Source organism: Pelodiscus sinensis, chromosome 3 (genome assembly GCF_052426305.1).
Source record: "Pelodiscus sinensis isolate ZL-2025 chromosome 3, ASM5242630v1, whole genome shotgun sequence".
Taxonomy (NCBI): domain Eukaryota; kingdom Metazoa; phylum Chordata; order Testudines; family Trionychidae; genus Pelodiscus; species Pelodiscus sinensis.
The window spans coordinates 193,477,323-193,493,573 of NC_143054.1; the positions used below are offsets into that span (position 1 = coordinate 193,477,323).

Here is a 16,251-nt window from a genome sequence, read left to right on the forward strand (position 1 = left end):
GTCTCCCCATCCCAATGCACTCATGTCTGCCTCAGAGCTAGGCCCCCCCTCCAAAGCCCCCCATCCCAGTGCACTCCATCCTCCACATGAGGCAGGCCCCCTAGCAGCCCTCCATCCCAGAGCAATCCCTCCTCCCCCTAAGGCAGGCCCCCCAGCGCCCCCCATCCCAGTGCACTCCCCCCTCCCCATGAGGCAGGCCCCCTAGCACCCCTTGCTCTGAGGCAGACATGAGTGCATTGGGATGGGGAGACAGGGGGGCCTGGCTCAGGGGGAGGGGTGGGTGCAGTCCCAAACTGGACAAAGTGGTACACCTTTTGCTTAACAACTTTGGCTCTCCCCCCCCCCTTTTTTTGCTTAAGAACTTTGGTGAGAGTGCAGGGGGGGGTCACTCAAATTAAAAAAAAACTGGATCCAGCTGCAACCCCCCTGTAAGTTGGTGGCTATCCCCCTGGGGGTCGTGACCCACAGTTTGAGAAACGCTGATTTAAACCATCCTCTGTATCAGATGACTGGAAGATAGCTAACATGACACCAATTTTCTAAAAAGGCTCCAGAGGCAAACCTCGCAATTACAGGGAAGTAAGTCTAACTTCAGTACCAGGCAAATTGGTGGAAACTCTAGCAAAGGGCAGAATTGTCAGACACACAGAGGAAGATGCTATGTTGCAGAGGAGTTAACACGGCTTTTGGGAAAGGAAATCATGCTTCACCAATTCACTATAATTCTACTTGAGGATCAACAAACAGGGAGACAAGAGTGATCTAGTGGCCTTAATGTGCCTACACTTTCAGAAAATCTTTGACAAGGTGCCTCACCAAGGGATCTAAAGCAATGCTCTTACGCTGTCACGGGATAAAAGCGAAGGTCCCCTCATGGATCAATAAATGCTTAAAACACGGTACACAGAAAATATGGATAAATGGTCAGTTATGTAGAGAGGTAAATGGAAGGACCATTGGACTGACCCAGCATGGCCATTCTTACGTTCATTCTTCTCTCCACAATTTGAAACATGATCAACTAATTACTAATAGCTTCATTTATAATCCACTAGAAAGCTTACCTGGTGTTGCCCATGGCTGGGGCGGGCACAGGTTGGTGGGGGCTGTGCAGCCCCCTTGGTGGCTTCTCTCTGGGGCTAGCCCAGAGCAGGAAGGGGGCCACACAGGCTGCCTGCTGGCTTCTCCCCAGGGTGAACCTGGAACAACAGGGCTGCCCGGGACCGTGGGAGTGGCACTGGCTGTGCTGCTGGCCAGATGCTCCCATGGCTGAGGTGTTTGCTGCCTCCTGGTATAATTCATGAGTATAGGTGTTCCCTGTGCTTGCTGCCCCCCATGGTCATTCATGACTCATGAGTATAACTGTCCCTGCTTTCCTACGCCTCCCTTTTTGTTTGATGCGAAATAATCCCATTCCATGCATATCTCATGCATACAACCAGACCCTGACCTTGGTTTAAGTTATGATAAGAGGAAGCTGCATTCTAGAGTGGTCCTAGCTGTAGCCAGACAGGAACCCCCCCTTGTAACATCCTTTTTTCCTGGCCTGGATATGCAGGCTCAGTAACCGTGAATGGCTGTAAACAGAGATATGCCAATTGCTGACCAAGAGGCTGCCGAGGAGTGCCCTTGACTAAATCCCATATTGATACGAACACACAGCCGTCCGCGGGGGGAGGAATCTCTCGCCCAGTAAAAAAAAGGTCTAGTACTCACAATTTAGTTATCTCTCTTGCAAGTGTAAATTAAGTTGAAACTTCCTTGTAAGAACTGGCGCCACAAAACGGACCAGTACAATTTGGCATCTTAGATAAGAAAGAGGATACGGGCCCCTATGGGTATAAAGATGGGTCCAGCAGCACATTTACTCTGCGTGTCAATTTACTATCTATCTGCTGGTTGGGTTAGGTGATTTACCTCCTGAGGTTCCAAGGGGACGCCCACCTCGTATTAGTCTTTCCTAGGAATTGAGAGACCGGCCCTGGCCTGACATGCTGGAGTCGAGAGGCACAGAAAGGGGTAAAAATTGTACCTGGATGTGGTCCTTTGTCTGAAGTGTACACATAGACTTAGAGCTCTTTAAAGATTAAGCTGTCACTTGGTACCATTATTTCTATTTTCTATCTTTATTTTCATTGTAACCATTTTTAAGATCTATATTTGCTAGCAGTTAAGAAAGAGAGCAATAGCCATTGTAACCATATGCTTTTATAAGTCTTTTTAATAAACCTGTAACTGTTTAAACTTTTTAACCTGACTCCTTCAGTTTCTGTAACAGAACCAAGCACAATTTAAAAGAACTTCAGCCGGTCATAAGGGACAGGTTAGGAAGAGCTTGGGCGTTTGGATCGTGCCACTCCCAGGTGACAGATCCGTTGGGGCATCTCTCAGTCTTCCCTAGACTGCCCGCTGCGGAGGGATCTTGTATCCTAGCAGCTGAAATCTGAGATGTAATAAGCTCTTCCTATTAACTCGGGGCGTCTGTCAGCCTGTTGGCTGCCCTCTGCGACGGGACCCCGGTCCTAGCGGTAAAGTCACAGATGTTAAACCTTTTCTCGGTAACACACACACACACACACACACACTGCCCTGACCGTCGGCTGATGCTAGCTCTTACTGTATAGGAGTTCTTGCACAAACTGACTCAGAGATGGACAGACACTCTGCCAGACAAATGCACAAACTCTCTAAACTATATAGTAGAACAGTGTTTCCTAATTTTATTTGGCCACGGAGTCCTTTTCAGCTTGAAAGAATTTCAAGGAACCCCTAGGGTTGCCAGGGTAAAATTTGTTGAGGGGGGAAAAAAAAAGACCCGCCAACTCCTGCCTCAAAAAGGCTCTGTTTCTTTAAGAGGGGGCGGGGAAGTGCCGAGTTCTCGCGGAACCCTTACTTGTGCTTCGCGGAACCCTGGGGTTCCATGGAGCACCAATTGGGAAACACTGTCGTAGAGGATTTAATGGATCGACTTCAGAAATTCTCCGTGAGTAGTTAATGTTTTAAATTAGAATGAGGAAAGCTATGACTCCACCTGGAGTTATCTGTGGATTTAAACTACCAGGGACTAATACCACAGACTTCAGTAAATGTCATTCCTGTTTGATAATGGGGGGCTACAGACAGGGGGTAAGTAGATTTTATTTTTTTTAATAAATCATTTGATGTTTCTCTGCTAAAAATAGTAGCAATCAATCACACTGAGCGGCTATGCTGCTAGCTGTGCAAAGGCTAATAGATGGATACACCAAGGCTGGGGGATCGATAACATTTTACCATCTTTGTCTCATATGTGTTTTGAACGTTGTGGTTTTATAAGCTGGAAAAAATAGGTTTTATTTGGCACTGGCTCTGCATGCCACAGATGCAGATTCCTTAGCTTTACAAATAGTCAGTCTGGCCTATGTTGATAATTTTGGACTAGTAAATCTATATGAATTCTTATGAAAAATATAGGAAATAATCACAACACATGCTCCTGAAATAGACTGATTTTTATATTTCATCCTTCAATATTTCCAAGAATGTTCAGTGCCTAAGGGCCCCCAGACCTGACCCTCCTCTTAAAATCTGAAATGGTGCTCCATAATCACATTTGTCGATACACATCCCATCCCAGCCATGCAGTTCTACTTTGGAGGGCTCAGAGAACTACAGAGAAGTCATTGTCACCTTTCCTGAACACTTTTTGCCGAAATTATATGGAGAAATAAATTGGGACGCAAGTGGTGATTCTGACAGATGGCAAAATACTGACCTCTTAGGCCAAGGAATACTTGGACTTCTATGGGGAGGGGGTCAGTCTTAGCCCCACCTGTGACCAATTAGCTACCTCGCTCTTGATGGGTGTGCGACTAGGAAGGACGTAATCATCTAATCAGCTGGTCTGTAGGCCAACAGGCAGTTCAGTGGGGAGAAAGACCCTGCAAGAGAGGCTAGGTCAGAGGAAAGGACCTGGTTTGTCTTTTTAATGTCTGACTTTTTGGGTTTGGAGAAATAAACCCACCCCTAAAGAAAGGGACTGAAATTGTGCTGCTGTTGGGGGGCTTATCTGTTGTCAGTGAGTCCATCAGCTTAGAGTCTTGATCCCACAAAGCTTGATTGTCTTTGAAATCAATTTCTGTTAGAAATCTAAATGCCTTTGAGGATCTGGGCTCAAGTACTTTGCGAGACTGGGGCTTTAGCGAGGACGCATGGAAAAAGAGAAATTACCCAGCTCTTTTTCAGAGTCCAGAAAACCAGCTAGATAGGCTTATAAAGAAAATATCTGTGCTATAGATGAAGTCTTTCAGCACCAAACACTCAGGAACTACCATTTAGATTATAAAATATCTCGGGACATGGTGGATAAATGGCAGATTGCCAATGTTAGCATCCATGTAAGTCTGACATACTGATGACGGCTGTATTCAGGATTGATTCAAGACATTACCAGATAAGATCCTACTTGCAATATGCTTGGATGTTTACTGAAAGATTACTCTTGGGGGAATGCTGTGCCGCTGCACAATGCAGCATTTTGGGGAAATTAATATTTTTGGAGCATAATTTTTGTTTCCCTGCAGAAATGAGCAATAGAGCTGATATGGCCACCACAGAGAAGACACTGGAGAGGAGCAGAGTTGGGTGAGGAACAGAGGGGGTCCTAATATAACTGCCACCTAATATAAATGGGGGCTTGTCTGGGATCTCAACTGGGTCTCTAATGCTTGGACATGCTTCCTCAGCTAGGGGAAGTTTGTAACTAACCCCCATACCTACTGTGGCTCACTATTTCATGGAGTGGCACTTAGACCACTTACAGCAAGAGATAAGAACAAGGGAGCTCTACAGCCTAAGTTGAGAGCCAGCGGGCTTCATAGCTCAAGCTACGACCCAGCTTTAACAATCTGCATGCATTGTTTTACAGAGACAACCTACTAATCATACCGCACCCAGAAGAACTGTTTAGCGTATTGCATAGTGCCCAGCTAACCCTTACAGTCTCTGAACCATGGGGATTAATGATTGAATTATCACATCTCTGCACAACTGATTTCTGTGTTTATTAAAGCGCAAGCCCTGATCTATTTTTCTACACATCAACGGGCAACAGGCCAGCTAAGTCTTCTCCTTAAACGTGACGCCTATTATACTGTGAAAGCCTCAGTGCCTTTCCCTCCCTCCGCCTCCTCCGAGCAGCTGACTCTCCTCTCAGATCTGTGTCAAACACTTGGAGAATGTGCCAAATGCTAACAACATTTTCTCAACAACCAGAATTCTCACAACTGAAATGAGTAGCAAAAGACTCAACAAGACTATGGTGCATTTTAGAAACAGGTGCATAACTAAAATATCCTACCAAGTCCCATTCATTAAAGTCATTCATTTACCACATTTTTTAGTAAATGAAAGGAATGGCAGTGGAAAGCTTAGTTCTTTTTTGTTGCATGTTTTGTGTGTACAGGTTGCTTTAAAAGGAATGTTGGCTATAACAAGAAGGTGCAAGGACCTTCTCTGTGAGAAAATGCTAACAGGCTCTTTTTAATCTAGTAGAGAAAAGCATAACAACGAATCAAGGTCTGCCACGGAAAGCCAAACGGGAAATAAGGAATAACCTTTTGAACTGGAGGATTAAGCTTTGAAAGAAACTAGCAAGCAAAGTGCTGGATCCTTCATCGCTTGAAGCCTTTAAGACTAGATGTCTTTCTGGGAAGACATAGTTTATTTAGACACAATTTATTGGATTGAATACAGGAGAACCTGGATGAAATTCTATGGTCTTGTTACACAGGAGATCAGATCAGATGGTCCCTTCTTGCCAGGTCTGAGGATGTATGTGTGGGGGAGATAAAGGGCACAATTACTCCAGGGCCTGGTGACTCCAAGGGGACCAGGGTTCTTGGCTGCCACTGCTGCTAATGCAACAGCATCAGCAGCTAGAGTCCCAGGTCCTTCCAATCTCTGCCACAGTGCTGTGCCACACACTCTAAGGGGCTCTGAGTTGTTTTGCCCAAGGAACTGATCCTTCTGTGGCACAAAGCCCTCCCCATCTTTCCCGAGGGTCATGGTGGCTATCGGCCCCCGCTGCTTCTGGCCTTAAAATCTATGAATATATGAATAGTTTAATCTATCAACACAACAAAGTTTGGTCCTAAAGACCACTTTAGTAAGAAATGTAATGCCTGTTCCCACATTGGACACGTGACATTTACTCAATCACCTGCAATAAAATATATTATCATTATGCATCTTATTTCTCTGAGGCATTAAAGGAGCGGGCCAGAGAAAGTCTGACAAAGTCGTATTTCATCAGACCACACAGTTTTATCAATATCAAAAGACTTTGCAAAAGAGGGTTCCTTTCATAGAAATTTATTTCAGAAAAAAGGGGGGGGTGATTCTGACAATGCTAAAATGCCCATTGTGACATTTTTAGAATGAAATAATTATGCTTTCTTGCTCAGAAAGGATTTTTTGTTTTGAATTTTGGAAAATGTTGTGTAATATGCATTATATAATAAAACATTTTAAGGACTCAAAGTCAATAGGAAACATTTTGATTGACCTGAAACACCGTTTTTTTTTAAATTCCTTGATGCAAAATTTCAAAACTTTGAGTTTTCACTCCACATGAGAACTAAGCCAAAGTTAAAAAACTTGAAATCCTTCACAAAATGGAATGTTCATCCTTTCCCACATCTAAATATTAGGTTGGTATCATTTCAAGACTTCAAAAGGATAATTTCCTTAAAATGAGCAACATTTTTATCTAGTTGTAACTTTTATCTGACTATGAGTTCAGTCATTTAGAATATAGTAGGATTAGTTTGGTGATGAAACAGATATTTATAAATGTATATATTTAAATAATTTTTACATAGTGCATGATGTATTTCACCCATGGAACTTAACTGAAGTTTCTGCATTAAATTCCCTGGGGTCTGCATTGGTTTTATACAGTCAGAACCAATCTATCAAGATAACGATGTAGGCAAACATGCCTAATGATAAGTGTTGAGGCAGGGAGGCAGGTCCCAGGAATCAGGCTGAAGCTGGAAGCCAGGAGGTCAGGAAAAATAGACAAGATGCAGATCTGGAATTATGAGTTAGGAAACAAGATAGAGATCCGGAATTATGAGTTAGATACCAGGAATCCTTGAGTAAAGAAACCAGGAGCTCAGGAAATGGAGACAAAGCAGAGATCAAGAACTCTGAGTCAAATTCCTTCCAGGAATCAGGCTGAGTCAAGAAACCAGGAGGTCAGGATTAAAAGACATTAACAAATAGCACTGGGTGAGGAGTCCAATGCACGGCAGAGGCCAGCTATTTCTCCTTTTTGCTTAAACAGGAAGGAGTGGACCAATCAGAAACTCCATTGTTCCTCCTTGGAGGAGAGCCTTTTAGCTCAGTGGTTCTCAGATATGTGTGCTGGTGACTCTTTTCACACAAGGAGTCTCTGCGTGTGACCCCAACTTAGAAATTCAAAACATGCTTTTTTATATTTAACACTGTTGTAAATGCCCCTCCACCTAATAACCTTGTAACCCTCCTAATTTAGGCTTCAGGGAGTCCTGATTCAAAAATGTGTGTGATGACTCTACAGGATCCCTATAGATCTGAGTTTAAAATTGTGGGTCATGATGCTATCTTAGGGTCACAATTTCCTCTGTTATCTGCATGATGAAATTCTTCACCTCTATTTTTCTGTCCTGTCCCCTCTTTTGTGCTATTCTGGGGACTTAAGAAGGACTTAAATAGTCTACAGGACTCTTGCAAAGGGGTGAATTGCACCCACTGAGTAGAACAGACATCAAGGGATCAGCTCTGTGGCCCAGATCAGAGAGAATTTAGCTACAAGGCAAATTTAGCCCATTTTGAGAAACACTAGATATAGAGAGAGATATAACTATCTCATAGAGTTGGAAGGTGACTGAGTCTAGTCCCCTACCCTCACTGTAGGACCAAATACCATCCCTGGCAGATTTGCTCCAGATCCCTAAATGGCCCCCTCAAAGATTGAACTCACATCCCTGGGTTTAGCAGTCCAATGCTCAAATCACTGAGCTATCCCTCCTCCCACTGAGTTTGAAGTTCACATAATCCCACCCTTGTGCCTTCTACTATCCCAAAGACATGCACAGAGACAGCAGAAAACCTCCTTTCAAGAATTTCAACCACCCTCCTGCTCCCAAATTGCCTGAAATCTTCCCTTCTCTCTGTCACTGTATCACAAAGGGGCCAACAAACCTGAGAGGAAATAATCAACTTTTCTCACAAAAAGCCCTCTGGCAGTTTGCTCATTTTGAATGGAATTAACAATTGGAAGGAGGAGTGGGGTGTGGATCTCTTTATACAGAATCATGGGGCAATGGATGAGGTGAAGGGCTATGTTATCATTAAATCTATTGTCCTAGAAGGGCAAGTAGCCATTTCTGAGGCAAGGAAGTATCTATCAGTTGTTAAACGAAAATTGTCTACCTTTTCTGTAAACAGTCACTTCCATTTGAGGGTGTTTATTTAATTTCATCGGAGTGCTCCTGGCTGGCTGTGTGTGGGTGCTTACACTCTGCCTCTGTCAATGCCAAAAGCCTCTTTGGCAACTCAACCCTCTGACCAAGTCAAGTCCTGCATATCGCAACCCCCTTCCAGGGTACACCTCTAACAAGGCCCGGCCCAGTGCCCTCTGTGGAGTGTCTCTGAGTCCGATCCATTCTCTCAGTTCATTCTCTTTACTCTGATCAAGAATGGTGGATCCAGGGCTCCTCCTCACGGAGACAACTCCCTTTGTCCTTAACGTGGAGCTTTATCTACTAGTTCATCGTCTTTAAGCAGCTCCTCCCATGGAGTCACTCCTTCAGGCAAGTCAGTTATCCCTGGTCCTCTCTCCCTCAGCTGTGGGCTGCCACTGCCCTGACTCTAGTGCTGCAGCTTCTTATGTAGTCCTTCCTGGTCTCGATGGCTGGTTTCTTCCTAGCCCCTCTAGACAACCTGGAGGACCTCTCTATGGCCCTTTCTAGCTGCAGGCCCTGGCGTGCCCCCGTTTCAAGGAATGAATATAAAACAAAAGCATGGATGATTTAACTATCGTATTCTGCTTCTCAGTGTACCAGTTTCTACAGTAAAAAACATGAGACTATGAAAAACCTGTCAAAGCTTTACTGATAGCTGGCTTTGCATATGCAGAGAACATTAATGAATGCTGTCCATATCTCTTAGCTGCGTGGCAAATTTACATCACTGATTCCCTAAGTCTAACCTTTCAGTCCCTTAGAATAGTTCCAGAAAAGATCATGCCTTTCACAAGAATTACTTTTTCCTTTAGATATCATTCAAGTCTTTGAAAAATACCAGATTCTCATAAAAACCATTTTCTGCTCTAAAGGGACGTCTACTTTGAATGCCTTTTTGGCAGAAAAATGTATTAAAGTTATTAGCCACTTAAGTATTGTAGCATGATGTGTTACAGTCATGATGCTACATATATTATTAAAAAAGCTGAACTGTCTGAATGGCCGCAGTTAACTTAAAGACATTTTGATGTATTATCAGCTTTAAGATTTTTTGCAATAAAATTATGAATGCTACATGAGAATACTGAAATATATGGAGGGAAAATCCAATTATAGTAAACTCCTAGATCTTTAACGGCTGCTGCTGTGGAAATACTAACTTCATGTGGCTATTACATGGATCTAAATTAGCTGCATTCTGAATGACCAAAACCAGCCTTATTTAGGGTAGCATTTAAGCACATTAAGCATTAAGTCCCACTTTTATCAAAGCAAGAAAATGTGAACCCCAGAGGCACAAAAACCAGAAAGTCAGGAAAAAGAACCACAAATGAGTGGGGTTTTTAAAGTAAATCTCAGGATTTTGAAGCCAATTTCTTGATTTTGGAAGCCTGACTCATGATTTCTGAATCCTTGGGGTTGGCAAATATTAAAAACCTGCAATCTTCCTTTTAGTAAAAGCACCTTGCTTAATACTTCCTCTTTCAGTTTCTATAACTCTCAAAGGCCATAGTGCAAGAAGCCCTTTTAGTGAGACTGGATGGTCAGGCACTTGAAAACAGCCTTCTGGGTAAGAACGCAGATATCATTTGATTAAGGGCTAAACTTGCAATTCTGGGAATTCCAAGGGAATATTCAGATAATTATAAAACAATAGGACTGAAAGGGACTTGGAGAAATCATCTAAGTCCAGTCCTCTACATGTTATAAATATGTATTGAGTATTAGAGATAAGGTAAGTGGGGTAGTATTTTGCATCGGACTGACCTGTATTGGAGAAAGTGCGCTATTATACCATGAGCTTCTGCCAAAGTGCTACATAATCAGCACTGCTAAAATAAGAATACGTAGCTTACAAAAGAGCTGGTGGAAGGTTGCTAGGAATTTATTCGGAACAGATGCTGAAAAGGGACCTCTGTTGATATTTTAACAGTTCTTTAATTTTAAAAAAGATTTAGAAGAGAATCAGGGGGTCTAACTAGCATTTGCACCAGTACCAATTGGACATTTGCACCATTCTGCGACAAATCTTTCAGATAGCCACTTTGCTTTTCACATTGGATGGTGGACTTGTGCTAAATGAACGGTTTTGAGAGTTGAGTCAGATTCCCTTCCCAGCAGTTTTAACGACTTCCCTGTGTGATCACAGGCAAGCCACTTAACTTCGCTGTCTCAGTTCCTCCATCTATTGCATTTACATCAATATGTCTCTATCTCGTACAGGTCCCATTGACTTGGAGGAGCCAAAGATCAGGTCCTAATTCAGTAAAGCATTACAGACAACTATTCCTAAGTTTTATAAAAACTTGGCAATAGGTATGAAAAAGAGTAAATTGATCATTGTTTCCCTCTGCAGAACAAATGTCTGAATATAAATGACCATTTACAAATATTGTACATGCACACATATATTCATACCTGATAATACCCTGATCATAAATAGAGGCAGCACTTGTATGTGAAGAAGACATTGTGGGAGTCTTTCTCTAACACATAATGTAAAGCTTAGCTGCCGTAAAATCAGGAACAAAAACCAAATACCACTGAGATTAGCTCACAGGCATCTTGTATGAGGTTTAAGTAGTGCAACAGCAAGGTATGCAAAGCTGACTGTGCACCCTTATACAGACTGAACTGTGACAGGAATTAGTTTCCGGTTCTGAAAAAGAAGGTGATGCAAAGGAAGCAGAGTTTTTATGAGTCGTACTGAGTAATATCCCATGATTCTTTTAACTGCTATTTTAGAGTGCTGCCAAAGGACCTCCCCTGGCTTTGCCACAAAGACTGAACACCAGCAAAGGTAGAGGATTTCTCTGGAAGTCCCACTCTCATGTGAAGTGCCTCATCAGTTTCAGTTGGAGTCGCTGAGTCACAGATTTCATTATCCCTCCAACTGACAAAACTGTATGACCAGCCTGATTGCAGGCACAGTGTAAAAAGATACTGGAGCAGAGTAAGCAACTGTGGGTATTTGTAAAAGAATCCCTCTATACAACTCAGCACTGTTACTTGTATGTGGCCAACTCTTACACAAGTACTAACTAGGGATGTAAGCGAGTAGTCGACTACTTGACTACCTGATAAGCATAAACTTATTGGGTAATCCAGTGGAACTGGTGCTGGGGGAGTTGGCTTAAAAGCCGGTTCCCCCCAGCACTGTCTCTGAAGCACCACCTCCCCCTTCCCGCTACTTCTATCAGAGGCAGCGGTGGGCGGGGGTGGATGGGTGAGATTAGGGGGTATGGTTGCCAGATGGTTTAACCAAAAATACCGAACCCCCACCCCCTAAAAAAAAAAAAACACTACCGGGGAAAAAATTCTGTTCAGAAAAAAAAAGGGGGAGACCAAAGTTGTTGAGGAAAAAAAACCCCAGCGTGACCTCTTTAAGAAATGCTTTTGAGGGTTTTTGCCCCCAACAGGCTACCGGCGGCAGTCCGCCATCTTGCCTCCCTACGCTGGGCCAGACAGCTCCCCTGCGGAACCTGGTAAGCACCCGGAATTTTCACCTCCTGGCTGGGGAAAAAAAAATAAAAAAAATCAGAAAATACCACACATTTTAGGTGTCCGGTATTTTCTGAATTTTTTTACCGGACAAGAGGAGAAAATACCAGACTGTCCGGGTCAATACCGGACACCTGGCAACCCTATTGGGTGGGGCTGCTATGAAGTAACCTCTGCCTGCAGCAGGCCTCAGCTTGTCACGACAGAGGCTGCTGCTGCCAAGCAACCCCTGTTCCTGGTGGCTGGGACTGGCTGCAGGTAGGGGCTGCTTGGTCGAAGCAGCACCTGTTTGCAGTGGTTAGGGTTAGCCGCAGATAGGGGCTGCTACTGGAGCATCCTCTCCCTGTGGTCAGCCTGGGCTGCTGCAAACAGAGACTGCTGGACCCAGGACCGAGCAGTCCCAGCTCACGCCAGTCCGGGACTGCGGCACCTCTGATACAAAATGCATTGACGAAACGTCAGATAACCACTCACAGAATCATAGAGCTGGAAGAGACCTCAGGAGGTCATCAAGTCCAGCCCCCTGCCCAAGGCAGGACCAATCCTAACTAAATCAACCCAGCCAGAGCTTTGTCAAGCCGAGACTTAAACACCCCTAGTGATGGATATTCCACCACCTCCCTACGTAACCCATTCCAGTGCTTCACCACCCTCCTAGTGAAATAGTTTTTCCTAATATCCAACCCTGACCTCTCCCACTGTAGCTTGAGACCATTGCTCCTTGTTCTGCCATCCGTCACTACTGAGAACAGCCTCTCTCCATCCTCTTTGGAACCTCCCTTCAGGAAGTTGAAGGCTGCTATCAAATCCCCCCTCAGTCTTCACTTCTGCAGACTCTTAGCACCCTTAGTAAGAACTAGAGTCAACTGCAAGATCAAGGCCTAGATTTTTATCTTTTTCATGGCTAGCATATTTTACGACAAGCATTTCACTAAATGTTTTCACCTGCATTTTATCATTTTAAAAGTACATCAGAATTCCATTGGATGTGAGGTGCTTTTTTAATCACAAATAGTTATTATTGTCCCTGAATGACTACAGTACTCAACTGGAAAGGTTTTTGAAATAAAATTGGCAGTGGGACTTCATTTTCGTGCAGGGTTTAACAGAATGAAATTTCAAAGGCCACAACATTTGCTGCATTTTTGCATTTCTAGCTTTAACTAAATCCCAGGAGAAACCCGCTTAGTTGAGATGGCTGAAGTTGCAAAGAGAGGTCTCAAAGGCCCTGATCCTGCAAAATACTTCAGCATGAGCTAGACTTTGAGTTCAGCATTAAGCACATGCTAAAAAGTTTGTTGAACTGGGGCCTTAAAGCTTGATTCTGTTTACTCAGAAGTCAGTTGCAAAACTCCTATGAACTTCCATGATGCATGATCAGGCACTAACTTCAGAAATATCTTATCAGTCTGTATCCATTTAAAAAAAAAAAAAAAAAAAAAAAAAAAGGCCAAACATTTTGAAACTTTGGATCCAAAAGTTAGGTACCTATTTAACCCACTAAATAAATAGTCTAATTTGGGTACTATCAGTAGAATGACGAGAATACTACAAACCTCTTGAAACCAGGCCATTTATTTCAGTGCCTACCTGTGGAATTTCTTTCTTTTCTTATCTCCACCTCACTTACCTATGGAGTGGTTTAGCTCTAGAGGGAGAGATAGTGTTGCCAGTTTTGGTTGCATGTATATACCTGGAGGTTTCATCATATGACATTTTTTAAGTAAGGATTAATCTTTAACTCTTCCAGGACAATCCTGAAGGGCTGGGTTCCCTAAGAAAGAGCAGGCTATACTACCTTGTCATGTACCATCCAGTGTACAAAGCCTTCCAAGGAAGCCCAGTTCCTGTCCGAGCTCTATATGAGGCTGTATGTCTTTCTGCTGTCCCTTTTGGGCGAACAGCCACAATCCTGCTCGTTAAGACTTTGTGTGTATGTTTTCACCAATGTGAGTAAGGGTTCTACAACAAGATCCTGAAGGGACCATCCTTCAATAATACTCCATTGAAGGCTGAGGACTGCTTTGGTGGAACATAGTGGCACAAAGACATGAGCTATCCCAAATCGCTAAGTGGAATTTATTGCTTTTAATTCAAATATAGATTTCAAAGCTGATTCAAAGCCCCCTTTTGTCACACACCATCAAGCAATAATACAGGACAGAGAACGCCCAATCAAATAGCCTGACAGACCATCTCCCACAGAAATCAATACTCCTATTTTAAGCCCTTTCTTTGCCGAGACGCAAGTCAAAACTGTCGATAGTTTATCTGTCACCAATCCCTTCTCGCTGATTAAAAAAAAAAAGTCCAGGTATGAGAATCAAATCCGACCACAAAGCTTGTTGAAAGGATGTCATGTGTATTTCATTCCTGACTGACAGGTGAGGTGTATGTATTCCTTATTGGCAGCAACAAAGAAATTCAAATCATCTCTTTTTAAATTCCCACTTCTCCTTACTATAAGAGTGCAAATGCATTTTGATGTTAATTTATTTGCATAATTAATTCGCTCTTATTGAATTTGCTGAAGCTGACTGGCAGGCAGGCCTTTGCAGTGCCCACTTCAGGGCCCACTGACAGAGGAAGCAAAGGGCACAACTGTCCTGGGGCCTGACAATTTAAAGGGGCCCACAGCGCTCCAACCTCTGCCAGAGACAGTAGCAGCCTCCAGAGCCCTGGGCCTGGGACAGATTGCAGCGGGGAGGGGGACAAGGCTTCCCCAGACCTCCTCCTCCGCCCTTTTTGGAAGTGTAGAGCTGGCTCCTCCCACCTTGCCCAGGGACCCGGTGAGACTGTCAGCTTGCCTGGCCATGCACTGTACTGCAGCTGCTCCTCACTTTGCCTGCCTGCATGGGGCAGAGTAGCCCAGGCCAAACGCTTGATACGTCAGTCTCGCAACACAGATAAAAACTCAGGATTTGCCTGTCTGAGCCTTGAAACAAAGAGTAAAAAAGAAAACCTTCAAAATGCAAGTGCGTAGTTGCAGAATTTCGGGCAAGGCAGGCCCTGAGGAACTCCTTCTCTGTTCTTGTCTCACCAAACTTTGGCCCTAAGCAAACCCAGGCAAACTGTCTTAACCAGCCCGCTTTTTTCCTCCTGACCCTTCCAGGTCTCTGGGGAACTCAGGTCTGGAAGGATTTCCCCTGGATGGAGAGCTGCCAGGGCGGCAGAGAAGAGCTGAGACACCCCCATCCTACTAACCTACACATTAATTTAGTCCAAAGAAGCCAAATGCTGTGTAATACATTTTTATTTCAAAAATTAACATTTTTGTAAAAAAAATGGCAGATGATTTTCAACACTGGTAAATCCAAAGTAATTAACCATGGAAAAAATAATCCCAAGTATACATAGGGTTTCTAAGTCAGCTGTTCCCACTAAAGAAAGAGTTCTTGGGAGTCACCAAGGATAGTTCTTTGAAAACTTCAGCTCAATATGCAGCAGTAGTCAAAAAGGCTAACAGATTTGTTATGAATGATTAGGACAGGGGCAGAAAATAGAACAGAATATCATACCACTATATAAATGCTACTACATAAAACCATACTGCATCCTGTTCTGATCACCCCTTCTGACAAGGGATAGAATGGAATTGGAAAAGAGTCTGAGGAAGGTAACAAAGACGATCAAGGGTTTGGAATGGTTTCCATATAGGGAGAGACTAAAAATGAATAAGGCTGTTCATCTTTTAAAAGAGATGACAAAGAAGGGGATATGATAGAAGTCTATAAAATCATGAGTGGTGTAGGAATAGAAAAATGATGTTTACCCCTTCACACAATTCAAAAATCAGGAGTCCCCCAAATGAAATTAATAGGCACTTGGTTTAATACAAAACAAGAGGTAGTACTTTTTCACACATCGCACAATTAAATGTGTGGAACTCATTTGCTGTGGGATGTTGTGATGGCCAAACGTGTAAGTGGGTCCAAAAAACTAGATGGAGGACAGGTCCAGTTGCAGTCAAAAAAAAAAAAAAAAAAAAAAGCAAACAGAATGTTGAGAATACAGTAATTAAGAAAAGAATGGAGAATAAGGGTTCGTCTAGACTGCAAGCTTCTTTCGAAAGAAGCTTTTTTGAAAGAGCTCTTTCAAAAAAACTTCTTTCGAAAGAGAGTGTCCACACTTCAAAACCGATCTGCTTTTTCGAAAGAAAGCATCCAGACTGCATGGACGCTCTCTCGAAAGAAAGCCCTGATATCTGGACATAGGAAAAAGTTCAAAAAAGTTTTTAAATCATTAAAATTAATGGAAGTTG

At 43.2% G+C, this 16,251-nt stretch overlaps 1 protein-coding gene and 1 long non-coding RNA gene across 7 annotated transcripts in view; one reads left to right on the forward strand and one right to left on the reverse strand.

The window, feature by feature from the left end:
* The window catches only part of PLCB1 (phospholipase C beta 1), a 698,632-nt gene that overhangs the window by 270,018 nt on the left and 412,363 nt on the right, over positions 1–16,251 (reverse strand). The window lies entirely within an intron of this gene.
* Positions 1–16,251, forward strand: part of LOC112543548 (uncharacterized) — a 32,734-nt gene that overhangs the window by 15,503 nt on the left and 980 nt on the right. Inside the window, exons 3-4 of one of the 3 annotated variants that reach the window (XR_012903036.2) lie at positions 4,563–4,623; positions 4,907–5,040. The exons of 1 other annotated variant lie outside the window; for it this stretch is intronic. This is a non-coding gene — a long non-coding RNA (uncharacterized LOC112543548). Of the gene's footprint in view, positions 1–4,562; positions 4,624–4,906; positions 5,041–16,251 lie in introns of those variants that run through there. One more of the 3 variants, XR_012903037.2, reaches the window with a different exon arrangement.